The 9,897-nt window shown below is 36.7% G+C and overlaps 1 protein-coding gene across 1 annotated transcript in view; it reads right to left on the bottom strand.

Moving 5' to 3' along the window:
- Window positions 1-5,039: 5,039 nt before the first annotated feature.
- RPGRIP1L (RPGRIP1 like) overlaps window positions 5,040-9,897 on the bottom strand; it is a 105,402-nt gene continuing 100,544 nt past the window's right edge. The window contains exon 27 of the mRNA XM_077898402.1: window positions 5,040-8,008. The gene's annotated coding sequence lies outside the window, so the exon portion shown is untranslated. The remainder of the gene's footprint in view (window positions 8,009-9,897) is intronic.

Below are 9,897 nucleotides of genomic sequence, written 5' to 3'. Positions count from 1 at the left end.
TTGATGAAGTGTCCAAATCTTTGGCCCATTTTAAAAACTGTGTTGTTACTTTCCTTATTGTTGAGTTTTGAGTTCTTTGTATATTTTGGACAACAGTCCTTTATCAGATATCTCTTTTGCAAATATTTTCTTCCAGTCTTCTCATTCTCTTGACAGTGCCTTTTGCAGAGCAGAAGTTTAAGTTTTAATGAAGTCCAGCTTCTCAATTATTTCTTTCATGGATTATGCTTTTAATTTTGGGTCACTGATTTTAATAAGAAAAATAGTGACAATAACAAGACTAATCCAAGGTGGGATGTTAATTGCCATAAAAGCAATAATATGGTATTGACTAGAGCTTGATGGGGATGTTTTATTTGCCATTTAAGTAGTCTTGCATGCAAATCATTCCCACATGTAATATGAAAATATATACATTTACAATTATTTTGCCAGTGTAGCTATTTCAAATGAAATGTCTTCAGTAGAAATAGACCAGAATGCATATGCCAATACTGATTTGAGATTAGCAGGCAGCAACCATTCTCCAAGCTACTGCTCCTGATATTTTGCTTGAACTTGAAGCCAAGTATTATCAACAGAGGTGTTTTTCCATTCCCTGGGAAGCTAGTAATAGTGTTCCATGGAAGAATGCCTTCCTTCTCTGTTCCCAGTATCAGAAACCACAGCTGCTAATGACTATAACTCTCCAGACATGTTAAACATCAGAATTTGTTAAACATCATGGCATAGAAGTTGCTATGCTACAGCATGACATGACAATGCTAGTATCAAGACAATCACACTGCAAGGAGCTGGACTCCAATAAAATGAGTATCAGAGAAATCTTTGGAAAAGATATTGGCAGTCCTGGTCTAAGAGATACTACAGCCTGTGTGTTATCATCCAATGAGCTCAGATGGATAGATATCTGAAGAGCCCAAAGGAAATGAGCGACTTCTTAAAGGGAAGATCAGAGACAAACACAGAATTTCTTCCATTGTATTCTCTTGGCTAGTCTTAGTTACAGGCACAGCCCAGATCCAAGGGGGAGGGAAAATAGATCCTATCTCTTGATGGGGGTAGTTTTGAGCCATCATTAATCCATCACCCTATAATAATTTCTATTTTTTCCTTGCCTATTTGTCCATGGGCATGAGGAACCCAAAGTGATGATGCACTAATTGTGGCTTCTGTAGAACTCTTACTATGTTCTCTTAGGTGAGATAGTTAGTTCCCCTCTTAGGACTCAGGCCCTCACAACCTAAAATGATAGGGATGGGAGGCAGATATTCTGCAAATGGGTTACTGGGAGTGGAGGTGAAGGGGCACTCCTACTCCTATGCCCCTTCATATTGGGTGTCTGGATCCACATATTTTTGCTATAGACTTGGTACATAAATTGTATCCTGAAAGACAGCACTTCAAGTTGCTCAGTTGTCTCTGAGCAGGCATTTCAGCTGAGCCTGTAATAGGATATTCCATTATTCTATTAGGATAGTTGCCTCTGGGCACTGCAATATTTGGTAGAAGCAGTCATATCTCCTCTTCCATAAAAGGGTTTCCTTGATCTGAGGCAATGCTGTGTGGGATGTCATTTGGTAAATCAAACATTTTGTTATCTTCGGATGGAAATACGGGTAGGGGCATTGTGGACAGGGAAGGCAAACACATATCCAGAGGAGGTATCAACTGCAGTAAGGACAAATTACTGCCTCCTCCAAAGTAGGAGTCTAATGTATCAACTTGCCATCAATGGCTTGCTGGTCTCCTTGAGAGATAGTACCAAATTGAGGGCTCAGTGTTAGTCTGTGCTACTGGCAGGCTGAGAATTCAGCAGTGCAGTAGCTAGGACCAGCCTTGATGGATGGGGTCCATCATATTGGGCCCATGTGTGATTTCCATCCCTATCCTTGAGGGCCATCCTAAGAGAGATTGTAGTGTGGCAGCCAAGTCTGATCCCAAATCTACCATTCTATTATGCAATAAATTGTTATAGCATGTATAAAGGCTAAGTAAACTCCTACTGGTACAGAGTAAGTAAACTCTTCCTTCTTTCTGAAGAAATGCAGAACAAGAGCAAAGAGCACATTATGCACCTGGGGCAAGATGCTATTAGAATGAAGTGAGTTGAAGCTGTCAGAGCTGGCCACCCGAAGCCACAGCCAGAATCTTCAGATGTGGCAGAGAGGCCATGAGGCAGGGCCCCACAGGCATCCAAAATGCCCTCCCCCACCCCCATCTGCTTTGGTTCTATTATCCAAAATTGATTTAGAGACTCTGGCTCTGACTCTGTCAGTTTGGGGAGAAAACACAATGATCAGACTTGAGAGTGCTGAGCAAGAGACATTGGAGGGTCTCTAGCCCTTGTGGAAACATGTGATGCCATTGTACATTCCCTCTGTTAAAACACTTCATTCCAAGATTTATTTTGTTGTTTGTGGCTCGCTCCTTTTAAGGCTTTTCGTTCTGTATATATGCCAAGTGTTTTCCCCTATGGTTTCCGATATGGTTTTGGAGCTCCAAAGTGTCCTCTTTGTAGCTCCTACTAAATTTTTTAAAATTGAGAACTCTGTTCCATTTACTATAGATCATTAAACCAATATAAACCCAAAGACATTCAGTGGGTTCCTGACATCAGTCTCCAAGTCTCCAGTTCCTCATTTTTAAGAAATGAATAATAACGCCAAACCAGTGCTGTTCACATTGGCCTTGTTCCACCCAGTGTATGCTAGAACGTGTCCTGGTGTCTGGGCTTGGTTTCTGAGTCCTTAATTGTTTTAATTAATGCATCACTATTTTATTCCCACTCACTCCTTCAGCTTTGTCTTCTCTTGCAACCCCTTCCAAAGCATCGTTAGCACTCTGATGTGCATCCTTCCACATTCTTTTCCCTGATCATATAATCATCTTTCATTTGTATGTATGTACTGTCAGACAGTGGTTCCATTCTTCTTTGCGAGAGGATTCTGGACTTCATTTGCAATGCAGTGTGCTTAATCCTGGCAATGGGTCATGTCTGGTCCAAGACAATAATGATAATCCTTTCTCCACATTTCCCAGCCTACCCTGTAGCTAGATGTGGCCACATGACCCAAGTGTGGTCAAGGAGATGTTAGCTATGTGTGGGGCTCCCAGAAAAACTTTTGATGACTCATTTAGGAGAGTCTTTGCTCCTTGCCCTTCTTCCTACCTAAAACACATATATCATGCTTGTAGGTGCTGTATGCAGTGGAAAGATGGTGGGGTAGATAGATAAGAAGGGTCTGGGTCTTTCAGAGCCCTACAGAGCTGCTGAAACAAGCTAGAAACTGTCTATATATAGACTATCCCTCATGGAAGAAAAACAAACTCCTTTGTTTTAACCACTGCTAATCTGGTTTATTGTTATCTTGCATCCAAAAACATTTATAACTGATACAAACTGCACATGCAAGCACACACAAATATTTTAGTCTTCCATTTACAAAAGTACAATCATATTATACATATTTCTCTTAGTTTATGGAACCTTGCCTTACATCTTTCATAATACAAATGGAAATTTCCCCAAGTCAATGGGTATAGTTCTAATTTATTATTTAAAAAATATTTTATTAATTGTCATGGATAGATAATATTGGCACAGGGTTCAAAATTCAAACTGCATAAATGGAAAATGGTGTGGTCACTTTGAAACACTAGCAATTGCTCAAAATGTTAAACAGAGTTACTAAATATTAGAAGTTTCACTCCTAGGTATATACCCAAGAGTAATGAAAGTTCACACCCACACAAAAACCTGTACATAAATGTTCATAACAGGATTACTTATAATAGCCCAAAGTGGAAAAAAACTAAATGCTTTCACCTGATGAATAAACAAAATGTGGTATAGCCATAACAACTGGAATATTACTCAGCAAAACAAAACAAAACAAAACAAAAACTGACGCATGCTACAATATAGAAGAACTTCAAAAATATTAATGCGAAATGAAGCCAGTCTTAAAAAATATGATATGGTATGATCACATTTATGTGAAATGTGTGGAATAGGCACCATAGAGACAGAGAGTAGATTAGTGGTTGTCTGGGGCTGGGGGTCAGGGAGCTGGAAATGGAAAATAATTGCTAATGTATAAGTGGTTTCTTTTTGGAGTGCTAAAGATGTTCTAAATTTTCATTATTATGATGGTTGCAGAATTGTGTGAATATATTTTAAAAATCACTGAACTGTACACTTTATTTATTTAGAGATTTATTTATTTGACAGAGAAAGGGAGTGTGAGGATGGCAGATGGGCTGAGGGTGAGGGTGAGAGAATCTCTGCACTGAGCATGGAGTCCAATGCGGGGGGATGGGTGGGGGGGTGGGGCTAGATCTTACCACCCTGAGATCACCACCTGAGCCAAAATCAAGAGTCAGACGCTTAACTGACAGGAGCCACCTGGGTGCCCTGACTCCTTCTTTTAAATAGTGGCATTGTATTCAATTTCATGACTGTAACATAATTTTTTAATGAGTTCCTTATTTGATATTTAGAGTATTTCCAATTTTTGCCTTTCCAAACAATGATGAAATAAATAATGTCCAAACATCATTCCCTATATTTATGAGTACGTATTTGGGATAAAATCCTAGAGGCATAATTGTTGGATTAAGGATAAGTGTACTTTTTATTCTGATGGAATTGCCAAACTGATCTCCACAGTGTCTGTGGGTAGTTACCTCCCACTAGCAATACATGAGTGTGCAATATGTGTTTCCCATAGTCCTGATAGCACCATGTGTTAACAACATTTTTGATCTTGTCAATCTGGTAGTTGAAAAATTATATCTCATTGTGGTTGTAAACACACATTTTTGTTATTACGAGCACATTAAGCATCTTTTCCACATTGAATACCATCACATTCAAGAAAGTTAATGTTATATTCATTTGTTACGTCATTTGGATTTTCTGTAAATTGTTCATATCTTTTACCTGCTTCTCTGTGGGTTTTGGTCTTTTTCTTATTGTTGTTTTCTTTGGGAGTTCTAGTAAAGAAACTAGCTGTTTGTCTCATTTTTAGCAAATATTTTTCCAAATTTTTCATTCGTCCTTTGATTTGACGTGGGTTTTTTTTTTTTTTTTTGCCATGAAAAAAATTTTACTTCTGTAATATAATCAAATTTATTACTATTTTCTCTCATAGCTTCTGGATTTTATGAAATGGTTAAAAGTAATTATTTCTAGTGCATTTACGGCTTCATTTTATGTTATGTAAATATTCGTAGAATTTATTTTGCTTTAAGGAATGAGTTGGAATCCAATTTATTTTGGATTCCAAAGGCACCTTTTCTAGGTGCCTTTTTAGTGGTTCTGACGCCACCATTGAGTAGTCTGCTTCTCTCTGCTAACTTGGTACGCCACCTTTGATGTGCCAACTTCTTTTATGTATTGGCTCTGTTTCAAGACCTTGTGAGCCACATTGCATTCCTGGAATAAACACCTCTTGATCATGACTTGTTATATTTTTAATTTGGTATTCAAGCCTATTTGCTAATATTTTACTTAGGATTTTTGCTTTTGTGTCTGTGTGTGCAGTGTTTATTTGGTCTACAGATCAATGATATATCCAGTTCTTTAAAAGGTTATGAGAGTTTTTCTTTTTTTTTATATCTCTGGAACACTCTGAAGAACTTTAAAAATTATTTAGTCTTTGAAGGTTATTAGAATTCCCTTGTAAAACCTTCTGAGCCTGGTGCTTTTTTTGGAATTAGCACTTAAAAAAATTTATTATTTGAGAGAGAGAGGGGGAGAGAGAGACAGAGAGAGAACATGAGCAGGAAGGGCAGAGGGAGGAGAGAGAATCCCAAGCACATTCCAGGCTGAGCACAGAGCCCGATGCGGGACTTGATTCCACGACCCTGAGATCACCACCTGAGCTGAAATCAAGAGTCTGAAGCTTAACCAACTGTGCCACCGAGGTGCCTCTGGAATTAGAACTTTTAATATTATATTTCATTGTGAAAATTGATATTTTAAGCTTTCTTTTTTTACCAGGGTCAATTTTGATAAATTGTATTTTTCAGAAAATTATCTATTTCATCTAGGTTTTCAATTTATTTTCAAAGAATTATACAGTTTAGATTCATGATTAACTGATCAATTTAACTGATCAATTAACTCATCAGATTAACTGATTCAATAGTTAATCTCCCAGTGTCCTATTTCATTTGTGCTTGTGCTCTCTCTCTTTTACAATGATTAGGTCCATTTTGTTGATTATTTCATAGAAGTATTTTATCTATTAATTCTACTATTTGGTTTTTAACTCAATTACTTATGCTTTTATTTTTATTATTTCAGTCTCTCTACTTTCATTAGATTTACTTTTGTTTCTTTTTTAACTCTTGAGATTGATAATTTATTGTTATACTTTTATTTTCATTCTTACATTTAATCTATGCATTTTCTTTGCTTTAACTGTATCTCAAAGATTCTGATATATAGGGTTTTCATAATCATTTTTCTAAGAAACTGTTCAATTTCAATTTATATTTCTCCATTGACTAAAGAATTACTTAATAACATTTTATTTCCAGATGGAAAAGAACTTACGCCTTTTGATTTTATTTTGCATTTTATGACATTGTGATAAGACAATGTTGTTGGTTTACATTATTTTTATTTGAAAGAATTTATTGAAGTTTTCTCAGTGACCTCACATGTGGTCAATTTTCATGAATTTTCCACATGTATTTGAAAAGAAGAAATATTCTCTTTCATGAGGGTGAAAGGTTCAATATGTGTTCATAAGATGTACCTTGGGATTATGTTGTTTAAGTTTGTGTGTGTGGATAGATACATCATTTCTTTTCTTTTCCAACTTGCCCTGTGTTGAGCTGAGAGTGGACCTATAGTCTTTTCTAATTAATGTATCAATTACTGTAGATCTAATTCATGTATTTCTTCTTATCTCCTATATTTATGCTTTATGAAGGTTGCTGCTGCATTATTTGATGCACAGTTACAGACATCATTTATATCTTCACTGTGAAGATTATAAAAGTATCCTTCTTTTGTCTCATTAAGCACTTTTCCCTCCATGAATTTCACCTTGTCAGGTATCAAGTTCACAATCCCTGCTTTCTTTGTCTACATTTGTGTGGTATAGTTTTGCCCATCCTTTTAATTTTATTGTGCTTTGTTTTGGAAGTATCTCTTATAATACAGAGTTGGATTTTGCCTTGTAAGACAATTTGAAAATATTTTCCTTTTCATAAGTTTGTTAAAACCACTCACATTTATTGTTACAACTTAAACACTTGATTTTAGTCCTGTGTGATTATTTTATGTTGCATTTACTATGCATTTTTACCATGTGGTTTTCATTCTCTGGTCTGTTTTCTTTGCATTTTAATAAAAGAAATGTTGGTGATTAAAATGATTTGTTTTTATTTTAGTAGTTATCTTTCCACTAATATATTTATATAATGCCCATGTCTTCCTTATTTAGGCTTCAACTATCTGGTTTGTCTGCTTTTTTTTTTTTTAATTTTATTTATTTACTCATGAGAGACACACAGAGAAAGAGAGAGAGATGGAAGAGACATAGGCAGAGGGAGAAGCAGGGTCCCAGCAAGGAGCCTGATGTGGGTACTCCATCCAGCATTCCAGGATCACAACCCGGGCTGAAGGAAATGCTAAAACACTGGGCCACTGGGGCTGCCCGTTTGTCTGCTTTTTAAATGCTGTCTTTGGCCCTCACCTATAATCTATGTGAAATCAATGAATTTATTCTACTTTTCCATTTTTCCTTTTCCTCTTATTAAAAAAATCATGTTATCAGAGCACATAACACTCACATACTGTTCTTCCACCTTGTCTCCACTGATTGGTCTAAGATCTGAGGTTAAATATAGTCAGTGCTTACCATCAGTCCTTCAAAAAAGTTTCTTCATTCACATCTTAGTTGGACAAAGGTGGTCTTCTAGTAGATTCCTCACGAAGAGCTCATTAGTACCATATTCCCTGAATTCTTGCATGCCTGCAATTGTTTTTCTATAAACAAGCACAGGAAAATATGCTCAACATCACTAGGGAAACAGAAATCAAAACCATAATGAGATACTGCTTCACACCCATAAGAATAGCTATTGAAAATGGAAAAAGGAGGGATGCTTGGATGGCTCAGTGGTCCAGCAGCTGCCTTTGGCCCAGGGTGTGATCCTGGGATGCTGGATTGAGTCCCACATCAGGCTCCTTGTGGGGAGCCTGCTTCTCCCTCTGCCTATGTCTCTGCCTCTCTCTCTCTTTCTCTGTGTCTCTCATGAATAAATAAAAAAAATCTTTAAAAAAAAGAAAATGGTTCCTTTCTTGTAGAAAACAATTTGGTAGATGCTCAAAAAGTTAAACATAGAATTATCACATGACCCATTTATATACACCCAAAAGAGTTAAAACAGGTAGTCAAACAAATCCTTGTACCAAAATGTTCCTAGCAGCACTCTCACAGTAGTCCAAAGGTAGAAACAACCCAAGTGTCCATTAGTGGATGGGTGGATAAACAAATTTGGTTGTCCATTCAATGGAGTATTATTCAGCCATAAATGGGAATGAAGTACTGATACACACTACAACATGGGTGAATCTAGAAGAACAGTATGCTAAGTGAAAGAAGGCAGGCACAGGCCACATATTGCAGGATTCCATTTATATGAAATATCCCAAATAGACAAATCCAAGGGAACAGAAAGCAGATTGGTGGTTGCCAAGGGCTGGGAGGGAGGGTGATAGCATATAAATGCTGAATGTATACAGGGTTTTTATTTTGGAGTGATGAAGTGTTTTAGAACTAGATGGAACAATATTGCAAATGTACTAAATGCCACTGAATTGTTCCCTTTAAAATAGTTAAACTTGTGTTATATGAATTTCACCATAGTAAAAATTGTTTTCCAATAGCCTTCATATTTGAAAGACTATCCAAGTTGGATTTAAAAAAATCCTTGGTTCACATTGTATCAGTTTCTTTGCTAAGACTATTTGACCACTCCCTTGCTCTCTAAATTGCTGTTGAGAAATCTAATGCCAACCTCCCTTCATGTTCTTCTTTTGGCTAGGAGGACCAGAAGATTATTTTTTTCTTGATTTTTGACTTTAATGTCTAGTTGTTTTATTAAGATATATTTCAGAGTTGACTGTTTTGAAGCAATTTTCCTACATGGTGGGCCATTTCACTATGTAGATTCAGGTCTTCTTTTATTTCAGGAGAGCTTTCTTGAATTAAAGTATTATGAATTTGTCTTATTTCACTGTTTTCTCTTTGGCATCTCTAAATGTACTTATATCTGCCTATTATATCTATCATTTTCTTATAGCTTCATTTTGATTCTTTCTTTCATTTCATATTCTTGGCTTCTTTCATTTCTACCCACTATTTTCCACCTTTGATTTCCACTCACTTATTTTCTCTTAGGTACCTTATAATTTAGTCATCACAAGGTTAATTTGTCTTTTCTTTCCTAATGCCAATTCCCGTTAGTTCCAGTTTGTCAGTTTCTATTGAGTTTTTAAATTCCTGATGTATGTTTTCTCCTCCCACCTGCAAATGCTTGTTTAATTATAATTAATTCATGTTGGAATATGGTATTATATTCTTTTGCATTGGGGCTGGTTTTCTTTATTCCTTTAGGAGTTTCCACCTACTGAAGTTTTTCTTCAACTTAAAAAAAATGGAAGTATAGCATAAGTTTGGCAAAGTAGGTAGCTGATAACATGGTATTTCACTCTCCCCCCCACCTCTCCCCGCATTTACCTTAATCCACTATCATTAAGAATATGTCACATGGGGCACCTGGGTGGGTCAGTGGTTGAGCATCTGCCTTCGGCTCAGGTTGTGTTCCCTGGGGTCCTGGGATCGATTCCCACATCTGGCTCCCCACAGGGAG

The sequence above is a fragment of the Canis aureus genome, chromosome 5, assembly GCF_053574225.1.
Source record: "Canis aureus isolate CA01 chromosome 5, VMU_Caureus_v.1.0, whole genome shotgun sequence".
Lineage (NCBI taxonomy): Eukaryota > Metazoa > Chordata > Mammalia > Carnivora > Canidae > Canis > Canis aureus.
This window is presented reverse-complemented; position numbering and strand designations above follow the sequence as displayed.